This window comes from Phocoena phocoena, chromosome 7, assembly GCF_963924675.1.
Source record: "Phocoena phocoena chromosome 7, mPhoPho1.1, whole genome shotgun sequence".
Classification (NCBI taxonomy): Eukaryota; Metazoa; Chordata; class Mammalia; order Artiodactyla; family Phocoenidae; genus Phocoena; species Phocoena phocoena.
This window is the reverse complement of record NC_089225.1, coordinates 38,959,891-38,978,383: the sequence shown is the minus strand read 5'-3', so window position 1 is coordinate 38,978,383 and position 18,493 is coordinate 38,959,891.

The window sequence follows — 18,493 nt, the reverse complement described above, 5'->3', positions numbered from 1 at the left end:
GGACTGTAGGGCTGGTCCCAATTGGTAAGTTAACCTGTAGACATAATGTCTAAGGTGTTAACTTTCATCTAAGACCAGGTGAGACTGTATGGAACCCCGTCAACCACTTCCACTTGGAAGCACTTGGTCAGTTAGACAACCAAATGACTGAATTTATAGAAACAGGGTGTCTGATGGAGGGCTTCTATCACCCAATTATACCCCCAGTAACAGCACAATTGACAGGGAGGAAAGATTGTAGTGTCTCAGAAAATCTCTTACGAAGACGTAGAACTTCAGATCTGAGTACTGACAAACAGAGTAAATGGAAATATCTTGAGTCTTCAAAGATTTCAAAAGGAGGAAAGGGGGCCAGGTTGAAGGAAGAGGGGAAGGAGGAGGGACAAGACGGGTGGACTTACAGACATCTCCTGCCACCTGCAGATGCCCAGGCACTATGGGACTTTTCTCTGGGCTTCCAGGAAGGGAAGATGGGAACTCGGGCCAATCAGAAACTAGATATGAGATAATTCGAGTTCTCTGCCCACCGGAGGTGATCAGGCTCTGGCCCTCAGATAACTGAGGCCCTTCAACCAGACTCCTGCATCCAGGACCAGGATAGAAGGAAGAAGGGTAGGATAGGTGGGTGTTGAAAAGAAGAAAGGGAGAGGGAGGGGAAGAGAAGTCAACAAAGTCTCTTGTTCCTTACCCATTTGGGGCACTCTGGCCAGGCATTCGAGTCTGGAGGAGACCAGGGGTAAAAGGGTCCTGGTTGTGGCTGCTGGGTCTAGTCTGTTGGCGGGTGAGCTGGTCCTTGAGTACCCTGAGTGGTTGGGATGTCAGTTGTAGCAAAGAAGGGGTTCCACCAGAGTCACCAGTTGTTACTGGAAGGGGGACCGCTTCCAGGGCCCAAGACTGGGCTGTTGTCTAACAGTCGGAAATGAATTGTCTGAGGAGACACACGTACCGACAACAAAAGACTGTTGGGAAGGGGTGCCCAGGTGGAGAGCAGTGGGGTAAAGGAACCCAGGAGAACTGCTCTGCCACGTGGCTTGCAGTCTCAGGTTTTATGGTAATGGGCTTAATATCTGGGTTGTCTCTGGCCAGTCATCTTGCTTGTACCCATATTTGGTCTGACTCAGGGTCCTTCCTGGTGGTGCGCACATCTCTCAGCAAGATGGATTCCAACGTGAAGGTTTCTGGGAGGTAGGCAGGACATACTATGGGCTGGCGTCTCCTCCCTCCTTTCTGCCCCTCCTGAATTCTTGTGGCTGGTGGTAGCTTGTTAGTTCCGTGTTCCTTACTGGGACCTCCTGTTGTGAGATAACTCCTGCAAGCACTCATTATCATGCCTGGCCAGGGTGGGTGGTTTTGGTCAGTGGTTCCCTAACACTTATACCATCACTAAGACTGAAATGACTGCACCATCACCAAATCTAAAATAATCCTTTCCAGTAAAGAAATCATGGAGCAAGGAAGGTAAAATAGTGAAGGATGAGGAATATCCTCATAGCTTAGTCAAGGGGTTTTGGAGTATGGGTGTTATGGGAACAGCACTATACATGTGATTCTCAAACCACATTACAGTTGCCCGAGAAGCTTTTAAAAATATTGTTGCCCATTTTGGATACTTCATTTAAGTGGAATTATGCAGTATTTATCTTTCTGTGGCTGGCTTATTTCACTTAACCTAATGTTCTCAAGCTTCATCCATGTTGCAGCATGTGACAGGATGTCCTTCTATTTTAAGCCTGAATAATATTTTATGTATAAAGCATATTTTCTAATGGGTTAGAGTTTCAACCATGCAAGATGTAAAAATTGTAGAAATCTGTCCAGTAACTTGCATATAGTTAACAATACTGTATTTACACTTCAAAATTTGTTAAGAAGGTAGATTTCATGCTACACACGTTCTTTACCAAAGTACAATGCATATATTGATGCCCAGGTCACTAAAGATACAGATTTAATTGGCCTCGGCTGGGGTCTGGGGATTTCTTGGTTTGGGGGTTGGTTGGTTGGTTGGTTTTCCATTTCCCGTGACAATTCTGAATTGTAACTGACCGAGGCAGTCTTAACATTCCCCTCAGCTTAAACAAGTTTCTTCTTGATCATAGGTCCCTCCCCTCCCTCTTCTTAAAGCATTTAGTTTAGAAAAATTGTGATTGTACATTTTTTCTCTGCTTCTTTGAAATGTATGTAATTCTTTTCCCAGCCTCTTGCTCTGTAAGGGTAAGAAATGACATGAAACTATTAGGATGGCCAGAAAGAAACAGAGGGACAATATTTAGACACTGAACACTAAGAAGCTCTTAATTTCCACAGAGAAGAAGTTGGGATAAGAGATGGAGAAGAGAGGGTGGCAAAAATAATATTAATATTTTAGGGTACCCCTGAAAATTCTTCTTATCAATACTGCTGCCTAGGTAAGAAGATATTAAGACTAGCTAAGTCACCCTAAGCTAAGTCCCAGTTTTCTACATTCAAATCCTTCCCTCTTTGTAGCAGGAAGGGATGGAGAGCAGGAAAACAACTGATGAGATGGGAACCTGCATCGTTCTCTCTCATTCAGTGTCAGTTTAGGGCAGTGTATCTAGCATATAATTTTCATAGAATTGCTTATCTGTGGATGGGAATTATAGGCCAGATCTTCAGGAACAGTTCCTTGGATGGTTTGTGAAAGTTCAGTTCTCAGGTAGGAAGTTAGGTCTGTTACCGAAGTAGACATGAAGCCCTCCTCTTGGAGCCCTAGCTGAACCAAAGCCCCCTTGCCTGGTCAGGGAGTTCTTGCCTGGTCAGGGAGTTCTTTCCTGCTCAGGTTCATGCTGCCAGTAAGGAAACTGAGTTTGCTGCAAGCAAAACAGACTTGCATTCAATGGCCAGAGAATGGAGAAGGGGAGCTCAGGCTCTAAAGGCACCTTCTCTCTGAAGGGTGAAAAGCAGGGGACTTTTAAGGGGTAAGGGACACGTGCAGGATCAGAAACTGGGGGAAAGGGTGGAGATTTCCAGGAATAGCCTGTGCATTGTGCAGTCCTTCAGGCACATATTGTGCCTAGCAGAGGGCAGATACCCCCTTTGGGCAAAGATCTTAGCATGGTAATGAAGCAAAGGTGACTTTCTGACACCTCTAGGTTTCATCTGCACAGGTGCATTCCTGTGGTCAAGTCAGCCAGTTAGGGCCATTGGCCACTGTATATCTCTCAACGTAGAGCTGCAAAGCATCTCTGCCCAACGCCAGGTAATTTTGAAACAAACACAGTTAAATCAGGGCAAGGAAAGTTGTGACCTCTAGCCTACTTTGCCCGATATTTTGGATCTAGGAGGTTCAGTCTGGTTTTGTTGGGGACCTTTGTGACATCCCGTTGATAAAACAAACAGTCTGTATAATTAAAAACAGTTTCTGCAACTGCAGCCTAGGCTGCATAGCATGAGTGACGTGTCTAGAAGTTGGAGAGAACCTTCCTCTTCTTACATGGAACTCAGCACTGTTTCCACACTTAAACTACTGGTATGTAGAAAGAGAGAGAGAGCGTCTCTTGGCATTGGGAATAGGCATTCCCATGTATGTCATGGAAATGGCAAAATTTTCGCAACAGGGTCAGACAAGACTTAAGAGGGAGTCAAAGCAGGATGGGAAAAAACCATAGTGGTACTGAAGCTAACAAAAAAATTTGACGGTACAGGTGAGGCACCCCTTTGTAATGCCTAGAGACAACTGGGGAGCTCCTAGCTGTGCTCCCGAGGTCCTGAGTGAGGGGTTATAAGTCAGCAAACTTCTGGGTTAAAACTGTAATTGAATTACCAAAATAAACTAGCAAAAACAACATTCAAGAGCTCATTTTTCTTAAGAAAGGCATAGGCCAGTTGATCCTATGCTGGCTGCTACTGCCTCTCAGATATCCATGCCTGGACCAGTTATCAAGCTGTTTGCTGTGGAGCTGTCCGCACAGTACCTGGGGTAAGGACCAGGCTGTCTAGGGCTGGCCTTGCATACAAAACTCATATGGCGACTTCAGGTATGACAGAAAGTTTTCATCCTTCTCTAAAAGTTCAGAACCAATCACCAACCTGACACTTGAATTTATCTGCTTATCCACTATAAACACAAACTCAGTGACTCCTTCCACCCAAAATTTAAAAAAATCTATTTTTGGATAAAAGCCTAAAAATGTCATTGATAAGAAGTTTCATGGAAACTAAAATTTAGAACTATTGATACTACTTTCAGATAAATCTTTTATCCAAAAATGAACAGGGGGTAAATTTTTTATGACAATCCAGGGAACCATTTCTCCACCTAATTCAAAGCAAGTATTCAGTCACCAAATATTTGTTGGATGTCATTTGGTGCCCAGCACTATAATTAACTGGGGAGATACTGTTGAGTAAAGGAAACACGGTCTCTGCTTTAGCTGAAACTATAGCTTAGTGCAGGTAGTTGAGCATTAATGAAATAAGCTCAGTAACAAACATGAATTACTAACAGAGAAAAGCGCCCTGCAGGACAAAACTAGGACTTATAACTAGTTACTTGGCTTTGACTGATACCCAGGCAAGAACATCCTGGGGAAGTGACAGGATGGGAGAGAGTGAAGGATTAAAGAAGTTAACCAGGTAAGAGTAACTCAACTTTAATTGAAACACACCAGAACCTCTGCAGTTTGAAAAAAAATCCCTGCAAAGAGATGCAGTTCAGCCTCAGCCACAATCTGATCTTTATAATCACATACAATATGAACGATCACTGTTACAAGGATAAGAAGTAAAATGTGGTTAAAGTGGCAGACACAATCTTAGAATATAGCTTATAGTCAAAATTTTTACATTAATTATGCTTGATTCCCTCCAGTAAGTTCTGTCAGGTATATGGGCTAAGCTTGGGCTCCATGAATAGAGCCCTGGTCTGACTCATGTTCCTTGTGGTTCCCGAAGAGCAGTAACTACCGTTATCTATTATTTGTGTTGTCATTACCGTGTGATGACAGATACTACCTCATAAGTATGTAGTAAAATTAAAAAAAAAACAAACCATATATATATATATATATATATATTGGCCGCACTGCTCAGCTTGTGGGATCTTAGTTTCCCGACCAGGGATTGAACCCAGGCCCTCAGCAGTGAAAGCACAGAGTCCTAGCCACTGGAACACCAGAGAATTCCCTAAATATTCTTAGTCTTAAAATTTCTTAGTGTTTTTAATGTGCCGTTGTCAAGTAGTAGAAAGAACAATTGTCAAGCAGTAGAAAGAACAATGTAAAAACGGAAAAGCCTGGAAAAGACCCAGCCTTGACCTTGGGGATTTAACACTCAAGAGGCTTTTCGTTTCCATCTGCGACTAAATCATTCTATGATCCTGAGAAAGTCACTTATTCTAGTCAACTAAATATCCCCATTGATAGTAACAGGAGGGGATTATTATTTTGCTCTTCCTATACCTTTTAAGGGTGGAATAACTCAACCTTGAATGCACCGAGGCAAGAAAACCTTCCTTCTCTACTCTGTTCTTCCTAATTTTTATCGTTTTTTAAATTAATTGATGAAGTGTTTGTTTCCTTTGCTGGTTTCATGAAACCTTATTCTCCAGGAATTTGAGACTACTACTTATTTTGTAGCTATCTGAAGAAACTTAAGATCATAAATGTGAGAACAACTTGAGTGCTATAAGAATATGATCACCAACAAAATAATTTTTGAGCACTCCTGTGCCTGACCTTGTTATTAAGTAATAAATATAGATTATCTCATTTAACTATCCAGACAACTGTATGAAGTAGATATTATTACTGTCTCCATTTTACACGTTAAAAAAACTAAGGATTAAAAAGAGACTAACTTCTCAAGGTGGTATATTTAGTAAGTGTTAGAGCCGGTATTTTATCTTGAGTCTGGGTTCTGAATTGTCTCCTTACCTAGCACAAATTATATAACTCTTTATAGCTGCATAAAAAAAAAAAAAAGGCATGCTGAATTGGAAGGTAAATTCTCAGTGTACTCTTTTCTATTTATAAACTCAAATGTTTACATCAGGGAACTTCCCAGGTAGCATTCTCCCAGGCCCTCACCTTCCAGGTATCGTGAGGTAATTCAAGTAGTGCAGGCTCACTACAGGCTCACTATCTTAGAATCTCCAGGTGGGTATTCACACCATTCTTGGACTCTGACATGTTTCACATTTTCCCCAGAAATTCAATCCAGTAGCCTCTGGGTATGAAGACATAAATAAACCACGGAGAAAGTAATTAATAATGCCATCCTTTACACCACTTCTTTGTTTTTTGTTTTCTTTTACTGTACACGGGCCTCTCACTGTTGTGGCCTCTCCCGTTGCGGAGCACAGGCTCCCGACGCGCAGGCTCAGCGGCCATGGCTCACGGGCCTAGCCGCTCCGCGGCATGTGGGATCTTCCCAGACCGGGGCACGAACCTGTGTCCCCTGAATCGGCAGCCGGACTCTCAACCACTGCGCCACCAGGGAAGCCCTCCACCACTTCTTTATTGTGAAAACCAAAGAGAATTTTCAGGAAGTAATAAAAATAGACCAAAGTCCACACCCACATCCCTGGCTTTGTAACAAATTTCCTCAAGGACATTTGAAGTCATAGTTTCAGCTTGTTGGGGGAAATATTAATAAACCCATGAGAATGTTCTGAAGATTAAGAAGCATTGTCTTCCCTTTTTTGTCTTTTAAAGACTGCATTCCATGTTCTCATGTAACTTTGGAACTTGCAAAACTTGGTTTCTGAGTCTAAAGATTCAAACTCAAAATTGTTTGAAGGACAGAGGATGAGAAGACACTTTTCTAATTTAATCTTTAATAAGTCACTCCTCTGTGGCTAGACTTGCAGATTCTGTAGTGAAAAAAGAAGACCCTGTTCACCATATCTTTTCAGTTGACATGAAAATAGAGACTAGAAGCAACCATGCAGCTAATGTAGGCAAAAGGGTGGTAAGGGCTGAGGGGATATTCTAATGGTACTAGCTCAGTGATACAAACCAATAAAAATATTTTAAAGATCAATGTGTTAAATGTGTTACTCATTCACTAACAAACTCCTTACGTATTAGGTGAGCTATTATGAGCCAGGCACACTGCTAATACAATTTTTCTGTCCTCTGATTTCTACAAGAGTGTTGGTGCTTACTATGCATTTTTTTTTTTTTCTACCATGGGTTTTCAGAGTAGAATAATAAAAAGGAAATGGGCTTCTGGTAAATTTTCTAGTTTAGTTTCATGCTATTTATGTGACAGTAAACAAAATATTAACCTGTCTGAGCTTCATTTGCCCATCTGTAACATAATAGAAAATAATACCCATTTATTGTTATAAGCATTAAATAATGTGCATCATAAAGTGTGGGAGCCCTCTCCCTATATTTCTTTGATCTTTTGCAATGCCTAAAATAACAGAGGCTTACTGACGATCTTTTCTGAAGGTTATTAAGTCTTTCTTTTTTTAAAATAAATTTATTTTATTTTTGGCTGAATTGGGTCTTTGTCGCTGCTCACGGGCTTTTTCTAGTTGCAGTAGGCGGGGGCTACTCTTCGTTGCAGTGTGCGTGCTTCTCATTGCTGTGGCTTCTCTTGTTGTGGAGCACAGGCTCTAGGTGCGTAGGCTTCAGTAGTTGTGGCCTGTGGGCTCTAGAGCACAGGCTCAGTAATTGTGGCGCATGGGCTTAGTCGCTCCGTGGCATGTGAGATCTTCCCAGACCAGGGCTCGAACCCGTGTCCCCTACATTCACAGGCAGATTCTTAACCACTGTGCCACCAGAGGAGTCCCTAAATCTTCATTTCTGATAATTGATTGTTAGTATTGTACCAGAGCAATAATTCATAATTGACACAATTCCCATTTATATAATAACAATATCAGTGTTGTTACCTGATAGTTTCAATATATAAGGTCTACACACATAATTTTATGATTTTATGACTTTCTATCCAAGGTGCTGTACAAAGCAGTTAATTGGAGAGTTGGTCTTTGAGACCTTCTCCTCTGGATTTAATGGCTTGTGAATGACCTCCAGGTGCTCCACTCTCCTTTCTCTGTGCCTTCAAAGGCCTAAGCTGTTCCACTTAAAAATGGCCTTGATTTCAATTAGCTCTAATCTCATTTTGATAGGTTTCTTCTGAACTTTTGGACCAAAAGGGATTCATCCATTCATTCAACAAACACTTGCAATGACTGCCATGTATTGTTGCTAAATGTGAAAATATTATGTATGACCCAGGCTGTGTTAGAATTTTTTTTTTTTTGGTATTAAGGCCCTTCCAGTATAAATTGAATCATAGCAAATAATTCCACCACCCTTAAGAGTTGTTTATTTTATAAAGATTAAAATAACAATGGATCAAGCCAAAAGGGCTGTAAGAAACAGAGAACTTTTAAGTGTCTCAATCATTTGGGTGCTGAGAGTTTTTTTTTTCTTTTTAAAAAATTTTTATTTTATATTATAGTTGATTTACAATGTTGTGTTAGTTTCAGGTGTACAGCAAAGTGATTCAGTGATACATGTACATATATCGATTCTTTTTCAAATTATTTTCCCATTTAGGTTATTACAGAATATTGAGCAGAGTTCCCTGTGCCATACAGTAGGTCCTTGTCAGTTATCTATTTTAAATACAGTAACATATATATGTTAATCCCAAACTCCTAATTTATCCCTTGCCACTGCCTTTCCCCTTTGGTAACCATACATTTGTTTTCTAAGTCTGTGAGTCTGTTTCTGTTTTGTAAATAAGTTCATTTGAATCAGTTTTTTAGACTGCGCATACAAGTGATACCATATTTGTCTTTCTCTGACTTATTTCACTTAGTACGATCATCTGTAGGTCCATCCATGTTGCTGCAAATGGCATTATTTCTTTTTTTATGACTGAGTAATATTCCATTGTATATATATGCCACATCTTCTTTAGCCATTCCTTTGTTGATGGACATTTAGGTTGCTTCCATGTTTTGGCTATTGTAAATAGTGCTGCAGTGAACATTGGGGTGCATGTATCTTTTTTTTATATAATTAAAAAAATATATATTTTTGGCCACACCATGTGGCATGTGGGATCTTAGTTCCCTAACCTGGGATCAAATCCACACCCCCTGCATTGGAAGGACAGAGTCTTAACCACTGGACTGCCAGGGAAGTCCCCACGTATCTTTTGGAATTACAGTTTTCTCTGGATGTATGCCCAGGAGTAGGATTACTGGATCATATGGTAGCTCTATTTTTAGATTTTTAAGGAACCTCCATACTGTTCTCCATGGTGGCTGTACCAATTTACATTCCCACCAGCAGTGTAGGAGGGTTCCCTTTTCACCACACCCTCTCCATCATTTATTGTTTGTAGATTTCTTGGTGATGTCTGTTCTGACTGGTGTGAGGTGATATCTCATAGTTTTGATTTACATTTCTCAAATAATTAGCGACATTGAGCATCTTTTCATGTGCCTCTTGGCCATCTGTATGGAGAAATGTCTAGTTAGGTCTTCTGCCCATTTTTCAGTTGGGTTGTTTGTTTTTTTGTTTTTGAGTTGTGTGAGCTGTTTGTATATTTTGGAGATTAATCCCTTGTTGGTGGCTTTGTTTGCAAATATTTTCTCCCATTCTGAGGGTTTTCTTTTTCTTTTGTTTATGGATTCCTTGCTGTGCAAAAGCTTCGAAGTTTAATTAGGTCCCAATTGTTTATTTTTATTTTCATTACTCAAGAGGTGGATCAAAAAAAATCTTGCTGCAATTTATGTCAAAGAGTGTTCTGCCTATGTTTTCTTCTAAGAGTTTTATAGTGTCCGGCATTACATTTAAGTCTTTAATTCATTTTGAGTTTATTTTTTGTGTATGGTGTTAGAGAGTGTTCTAATTTCATTCTTTTACATGTAACTGTCCAGTTTTCCCAGCACCACTTATTGAAGAGACTGTCTTTTCTCCATTATATATTCTTGTATCCTTTGTCATAGATTAGGTGACTATAGGCGCTTGGGTTTATCTCTGGATTTTCTATCCTGTTCCATGGATCTATGTTTCTTTTTTTGTGCCAGTACCATTACTGTTTTGATGACTGTACCTTTGTAGTATAGTCTGAAGTAGTAGTCTTAGTATAGTCAGCCTGATTCCTCTGGCTCCGTTTTTCTTTCTCAAGATTGCTTTGGCTCTTCGGAGTCTTTTGTATTTCCAGAAAAATTAAAAAATTTTTTGTTGTAGTTCTGCGAATAATGCCATTGGTAATTTGATAGGGATTGCATTGAATCTGTAGACTGCTTTGGGTAACATAGTCATTTTGACATATTGGTTCTTCCAGACGAAGAATATGTTATGTCTTTCCATTTGTTTGTGTCATCTTTGATTTCTTTCATCAACATCTTATAGTTTTTGGAATACAGGTCTTTTACCTCCTTAGGTAGGTTTATTCCTAGGTATTTTATCTTTTTGATGTGATGGTAAATGTGATTGTTTCCTTAATTTCTCTTTCTGATGTTTGTTGTTAGTGTATAGAGTGCAACAGATTTCTGTGTATTAATTTTGTATCCCACAAATTTATTGAATTCTCAGATGAGCTCTAGTAGTTTTCTGGTAGCATCTTTAGGATTTTCTATGTATAGTATCATGTCATCTGCAAACAGTGACAGTTTTACTTCTGCTTTTCCAGTTTGGATTCCTTTTATTACTTTTTCTCCTCTAATTACCAAGGTTAGGACTTCCAAAACTATGTTGAATAAAAGTGGCATGAGTGGGCATCCTTGTCTTGTTCCTTATCTTAGAGGAAACGCTTTCAGCTTTTAACGAGTATGATTTTAGTTGTAAGTTTGTCATATATGGCCTTAATTATGTTGAGGTATGTCCCCTTTATGCCCACTTTCTGGAGAGTTTTTATCATAAATGGGTGTTGAATTTTGTAAAAAGCTTTTTCTGCATCTATTGAGATGATCATATGGTTTTTATTTTCAGTTTATTGATGTGGTGTATCACACTGTTTGATTTGCGGTTATTGAAAAATCCTTGTATCCTTGGGATAAATCCCACTGGATCATGTTGTATGGTCCTTTTATTGTGATGTTGGATTCAGTTTGCTAGTATTTTGTTGAGGATTTTTTCATCTATGTTCATCAGTGATATTGGCCTGTAGTTTTCCTTTTTTTGGTATCTTTGTCAGGTTTCGGTATCTTTGTTGGGTTTTGGTATCAGGGTGATGGAGGCCTCATAGGATGAGTTTGAGAGTGCTCCTTCCTTTGCAATTTTTTGGAACAGTTTCTGAAGGATAGGTGTTAACTCTTCTCTAAATGTTTGATAGAATTCACCTGTGAAGCCATCTGATCCTGGACTTTTGTCTGTTGGGAGTTTTTATCACAGTTTCAATTTCATTACTTGTGATTGTTCTGTTCATATTTTCTTTCTTCCTGGTTCAGTCTTGGGAGAGTGTACCTTTCTAAGAGTTTGCCCATTTCTTCTGGTTGTTCATTTTATTGGAATATAGTTGGTTTTAGTAGTCTCTTATGATCCTTTGTAGTTCTGTTGTATCCATCGTAACTTCTCCTTTTTCATTTCTAATTTTATTGATTTGAGTGCTCTCCCTTTTTTTTCTTGATGAGTCTAGTTAAAAGTTTATTAATTTTGTTTATCTTTTTGAAGAACCAGCTTTTAGTTTCACTGATCTTTTCTATTTTTTTCTTCATCTGTTTCAATTATTTCTGTTCTGATCTTTATGACTTCTTTCCTTCTAATAAGTTTAGGTTTTTGTTGTTGTTCTTTTCCTTTCTCTAGTTGCTTTAGGTGTAAGGATAGGTTGTTTATTTGGGATTTTTTTTTTTTTGTTTCCTGAGGTAAGATTGTATTGGTGTAAATTTCCCTCTGAGAACTTCTTTTGCTCCATCTCAAAGGTTTTGGGTCATTGCACTTTCGTTTTCATTTGTCTCTAGGCATTTTTTGATTTCTTCAGTGATCCCTTAGTTGTTTAGTAGCATATTGTTTAGTCTTCAGATGTTTGTGCTTTTTACAGTTTTTTTCTTATAGTTGATTTCTAATCTCATAGCATTGTGGTTGGAAAAGATGCTTGATAGGATTTCAGTTTTCTTAAATTTACTGTGACTCACTTTGTGGCCCGGCATATGCTGAATCCTGGAGAATGTTCCATGTGCACTTGAGAAGTATGTGTATTCTCCTGCTTTTGGATGGAATGCTCTGTAGATATCAATTAAGTCCCTCTGTTCTAATGTATCATTTTAGGCTTGTGTTTCCTTATTGATTTTCTGTTTGGATGATCTGTCCATTGATTAAAGTGGGATGTTAAAGTAGCCCACTATTATCGTGTTACTGTTGGTTTCTCCCTTTATGGCTGTTAGTATTTGCCTTATGTATTGGGGTACTTCTATGTTGGGTGCACATATTTTTACAATTGTTATATTTTCTTATTGGATTGATCCCCTGATGCTTATGTAGTGTCCTTCTTTGTCTCTTGTAAGAGTCTTTATTTTAAAGTCTATTTTGTCTGGTATGAGTGTTGCTGCTTCAGCTTTCTTTTGATTTCCATTTGCATGGAATACCTTTTTCCATCCTCTCACTTTCAGTCTGTATGTGTCCCTACATCTGAAGTGGGTCTCATGTAGACTGCGTGTATATGGATCTTGTTTTTGTATTTATTCAGCCAGTGTATGTCCTTTGGTTGGAACATTTAATCCATTTACATTTAAGGTAATTATCGATATCTATGTTCCTACTGTGATTTTCTTAATTCTTTTGGATTTGTTTTTGTAGGTCTTTTTTCTTCACTTCCTGTTTCATTATTCTCCTGTGATTCGATGACTAATTTTAGTGTTGTGTTTGGATTCCCCCCCCCCTTTTTTTTTTTTTTTTTTACTTTAAAAAAAACTTTTCTAAATTTATTTTTGGCTTCACTGGGTCTTTGTTGCTGTGCACAGGCTTTCTCTAGTTGTGGCAAGCAGGGGCTACTCTTCATCACGGTGCATGTGCTTCTCATTGTGGTGGCTTCTCTTGTTGCGGACCATAGACTTTAGGCATGCAGGCTTCAGTAGTTGTAGCACGAGGGCTCAGTAGTTGTGGCTTATGGGCTCTAGAGAGCAGGCTCAGTAGTTGTGGCATACGGGCTTAGTTGCTTCGCGGCATGTGGGATCTTCCTGGACCAGGACTTGAACCCGTGTCCCCTGCATTGACAGGCAGATTCTTAACCACTGTGCCACCGGGGAAGTCCCTCCCTTTCTTTTTATGTGTTTATCTCTTGTAGATTTTTGGTTTGTGGTTACCATGAGGATTTGACATAGCAGTCTGTATTAAAAACAAGATTGCTTAAAGTTGCTGGTTTTTTAATTTCAAGTTCATTTCCAATATCCTTCATTTGTGCTCTCATCCTCTCACAGTTGCTGGTTTTGATGTGATTTTGTGTTCAGTTGATTTCCTACCTTTACTTTACGTTTGCCTTTACCCGTGAGGTTTTCCATTCATAATTTTCTTTTTTTCTAGTAGTGGTATTTTCTATTTTGCTTAGAGAAGTTCCTTTAGCATTTGTTGCAAAGCTGCTTATGTGGTACTGAAATCTCTTAACTTTGCTTGTCTGTAAAGCTTTTGATTTCTCGATCAAATCTGAATGATAACCTTGCTGGGTAGAGTGTTCCTTATTGTGGGCTCTTCCCTTTCATCACTAAATATTTATTGCCACTCCCTCTGGCCCACAGAATTTTTGCTGAGAAATCAGCAGATAACTTTATGGGAGATTCCCTTGTACATTATTTGTTGCTTTTCCCTTGTTTTTAATATTGTTTCTTTGTCTTTAATTTTTGTCAGTTTGATTACTATATGTCTTGGCATGTTCCTCCTTGGGTTTATCCTGCCTGGGACTCTCTGCCCTTCCATGACTTGGGTGAATGTTGCCTTTCCCATGTTCGGGAATTTTACAGTTACTATCTCCAAATATTTTCTCAGTTCTTTTCTATCTGTCTTCTTTTTCTGGGACCCCACATAATACGAATGTTAGTATGTTTAATGTTGTCATCTCTTAGACTGTTCTCATTTCTTTTCATTCTTTTTTCTTTATTGTTTCATGACAGTGATTTCCATCATTCTGTCTTTCAGCTCACTTATCCTTTCTTCTGCCTCATTTATTCTTCTCATTCCTTCTAGTGTATTTTTCATTTTAGTTATTGTATTGTTCATATCTGTTTGTTTGTCCTTTAGATTATCTAGGTCTTAATTAAAGATTTCTTGTATCTTCTCATTTGTGCCTGCATTCTTTTTCTGAGATCTTGGATCATCTTTACTTTTGTTACTCTGAATTCTTTTTTGGGTAGATTGCCTATCTTCACTTCAGTTAGTTGTTCTTCTGGGGTTTTATCTTTTCCATTCGTCTGGTACATATTCCTTTGCCATCTCATTTTGTTTGTCTTCCTCTGTTTGCAGTCTCAGTTCCACAGGCTGCAGGATTGTATTTCCTGTTGCTTCTGGTGTCTGTCCCCTGGTGGGTGATGCTGGTCTAAGAGGTTTTTGCAGGCTTCCTGGTAGGAGGGACTGGTGCCTGCCTGTTGGTTGGTGGAGCTGGGTTTTGTCTCTCTGGTTGGTAGGGCCATGTCAAGGGGTGGATTTAGTGGGAAGCTGTGGGCTCAGGAAGATTTTCGGCAGCCTGTCTACTGATAGGTTGGGCTGTGTTCCTGCTCTGTTGGTTGTTTGGCCTGCAGTATCTCAGCACTGGAGCCTACTGGCTTTTTGGTGGGGCCAGGTATTGATGAGAAAATGGTGGCCTCCAGGAGCACTCATGCCAATGAACAGTCCTCAGAACCACTGCCATCAGCGTCTCCTCCATCCCCACAGTGAGCCACATCTGCCCCCCGCCTTGCCATGAGACCCTCCAAGACCAGCAGGTAGTTCTGGCTTAGGCTCCTTTTTTTTTTTAAATTTTTAAATAAATTTATTGATTTATTTTTGGCTGTGTTGGGTCTTTGTTGTTGTGCACGGGCTTTCTCTAGTTGCGGTGAGTGGGGGCTACTCTTTGTTGCGGTGTGTGGGCTTCTCGTTGCAGTGGTGTCTCTTGTTGTGGAGCACAGGCTCTACGTGTGCAGGCTTCAGTAGTTGTGGCACATGGGCTCAGTAGTTGTGGCTCCCGGGCTCTAGAGCGCAGGCTCAGTAGTTGTGGTGCACGGGCTTAGTTGCTCCACTGGATGTGGGATCTTCCCGGACCAGAGCTCGAACCCGTGTCCCTTGCATTGGCAGGTGGATTCTTAACCACTGTGCCACCAGGGAAGCCCTTAGACTCCTTTTGAAGTCACTGCTTTTCCCCTGGGTCACAGTATGCACAAGACCATGCGTGTGCTCTCCAAGGGTGGAGTTTGTTTCCCCCAGTCCTGTGGCGTTCCGGTGATCAAACCCCACAGGCCTTCAAAGCCACATGCTCTGGGGGCTCCTTCTGCCCTCCTCCCGATGCCAGACCCTGAGGCTAGGGGGCCTGACTTGGGCCTTAACCTCTCACTCCTGTGGGAGAACCTCTGTGATATAACTATTTTTCACTTCGTGGGTTCCTCATCTGGTGGGTATGGGATTTGATTTTTATCACATTTGCACCCCTCCTACCATCTCATTGTGGCTTCTTCTTTGTCTTTGAATGTAGAATATCTTTTTTGGTAGGTTTCAATGTTTTTAATCGTTGGTTGTTCAGCATTTAGTTGTGCTTTTGGTGTTTTGGGGAGAGGAGGTGAGCTCACGTACTTCTACTTCTCCATCTTGTCTCTCCCCTCCTGTAATTCTGTGATTGCATTGTCAAGAACTCAGGTGCCACCTGTATTTCTTTGAGTTTTCACTGACAAAATATTCTAGCCCTGAGAAAGTAGAGAGTAAACCACGTGGGAGCATCAGAATAGGATGGCTCTGTGCTGCTATTTAAGAAACAAATGTCCTGGATAAGAATTGGCACAGCCCCTCCTTAGATATTGGGACCCAGACAGGAGCACTCTTTTCCTGCAGATGTGGCCACACACGAGCCCTTGTCCGAAAGCCACTGTGGTGCCTCCTCAGCTGGTCCTGAAGAAAAAAAAGATCTCTTGACCTCAGGGAAGAATGACTAACAAGTATCTAGGTGCTGAGATGTAAAGCAGTTGGCAGAGACTGGAGATGATGAGGTTTTCCTTACTGCTGCACACTGGAGCAAAGATATATTTGCATATGAGTCACCCTCTTCAGCAAGCTTTAGTTTCAGAGCTAATTACATGTGTTGTCTAGAATAGCACGAAGAGAATTAACCCAGCAGATTTTTCTATATAAGACTAATGTGTTAATATGGACATACACAATCATTTTGTAAGAATATAGCCCAGAAGTACTCAGTCAAATTTATATGAATATTACATGGATTGTTTGCTTCTAATTTTGATCAAGGGGAAATACACTGTGTTAGAAGAATGAGATAAATAAAAATAAATGAGTGCCAAGTTCACTGCTGTTTCCCATTGTAGTGTTAATAAGTTTCATTTTTCCCTTCTAATATTCTGATTTATCTTGGGAAAAAGACTAGCATTCCACGTTGTATGTTCTGGATGGTCTTACTGTCTGTTAATCTCATTGCCATACTTAAGAAATATGGAAGAAACTTCTTTTACTGGCTGTATAGCAGAGGTTTAAAAAAAATTCCCTTGACCTTTTTTCTTTGTTCAGGGAAGAATAAGAAATAAAAATGAATGCTTTCTTGAGAGCTAAAGAAAGAGATGGTCTTTCTTTCCTCACTTACTGCCCCAATGAAATCTCTTTCAAGGTTATTCCTTCAAAACAGAATTTGGTATTTCCTCTACACTAATCAATATTGGAGAAAAAGGTCTTTGACTTCAAGTGTTTTCAGTGCTCAGTATTTCTTTAAAAGTCAGTCTTCGGGCTTCCCTGGTGGCGCAGTAGTTGATAGTCCACCTGCCAATGCAGGGGACATGGGTTCGTGCCCCGGTCCGGGAAGATCCCACATGCCGCGGAGCGGCTGGGCCCGTGAACCATGGCCGCTGAGCCTGAGCGTCCAGAGCCTGTGCTCCGCAATGGGAGAGGCCACAACAGTGAGAGGCCCGTGTACCGCAAAAAAAAAAAAAAAAAAAAAAGTCAGTCTTCATGTTTCTGCTTCTAGAAGCTATCTTGTTTTCTTCTTTCTAATCATCAAGTTACCATCTCTTCTACTTTTTAAAGAGAGTTCATGAAAAATTTTAAAATCTAAAATTTAATTGGATTTTTATTTTTCATTGTTTCTTTGTCATACAACTTGTGTTCCTTACGTCTTTCTTGCTTCCCACTGTATCTCCATGCCTGATGCCTGATATGCAAAATAGATAATATTTGTTGAATAGATTGATGTTTTCTATTTCTGTAGGAATCACCTCCCATCCCCAAGACAAAGGACCTAAAAATCGTATCAGTGTTAATTTACTTTTTATGAGTTGTGATAGAACACATGCTTCTTAAAGTTGAACTTAACCAAAACGAAACTTTAAAAAATTAACTGCAGGGCTTCCCTGGTGGCGCAGTGGTTGAGAGTCCGCCTGCCGATGCAGGGGACACGGGTTCGTGCCCCGGTCCGGGAAGATCCCACGTGCCGCGGAGCGGCTGGGCCCGTGAGCCGTGGCCGCTGAGCCTGCGCGTCCGGAGCCTGTGCTCCGCGACGGGAGAGGCCACAACAGTGAGAGGCCCGCGTACCGCAAAAAAAAAAAAAAAATTAACTGCAAATGCAATGTTCAACGGTCGATTTGGCATAATTTTCATATTTAGCATAGAATAATTGTCAGGAACAGGGTCTGGATTCATAAGCTTTGGATTGAAATTCTGGATCACACACTTAACATTGCTTATATGATTTGGGTTAATCACTTGAAATGTTATGTGCTCTGCTTTCATCATCTGTGATAACCAGCTCATGGAAGGCAGGCAGCTTAAATGAGATTATTTATATAAAGGGTTTTGGAACAGTGTCTGATCCTTAGGAAGCTGTTACCTGTATTATATTTATTTCATCTTATCCTGATATGGAGTAGCCTCTGGTGCCCATGAACCTCCCAGTTGGATATAGAGGAATCAGTGTTTATTGTGAGTACAGAGAGAGCAGGTTCACCTTAACTTAATTGGTCATCCCAGACCTAAATGCTACTGCCCCAAATTGTTTTTTTTTTTTTTTTTTTTTTTGCGGTACACGGGCCTCTCACCGCTGTGGCCTCTTCCGCTGCAGAGCACAGGCTCCAGACGCGCAGGCTCAGCGGCCATGGCCCACGGGCCCAGCCGCTCTGCGACATGTGGGATCTTCCCGGACCGGGGCACAAACCCGTGTCCCCTGCATCGGCAGGCGGACTCTCAGCCACTGCGCCACCAGGGAAGCCCCCAAATTGTTTTTATACCATATACTTGGAAATGGCATGAAGAATAAGCATACAAAAGGAAGAATGCAAATCAGAGAGGACAGGAATGTACACCTCTCTACCCAAGTTGGAGGGCCAGAATTTTCATGCTCCTAAAGAAGGTAGTGATGCCTGCTGACCTTATTGCTTTCCTGCCTT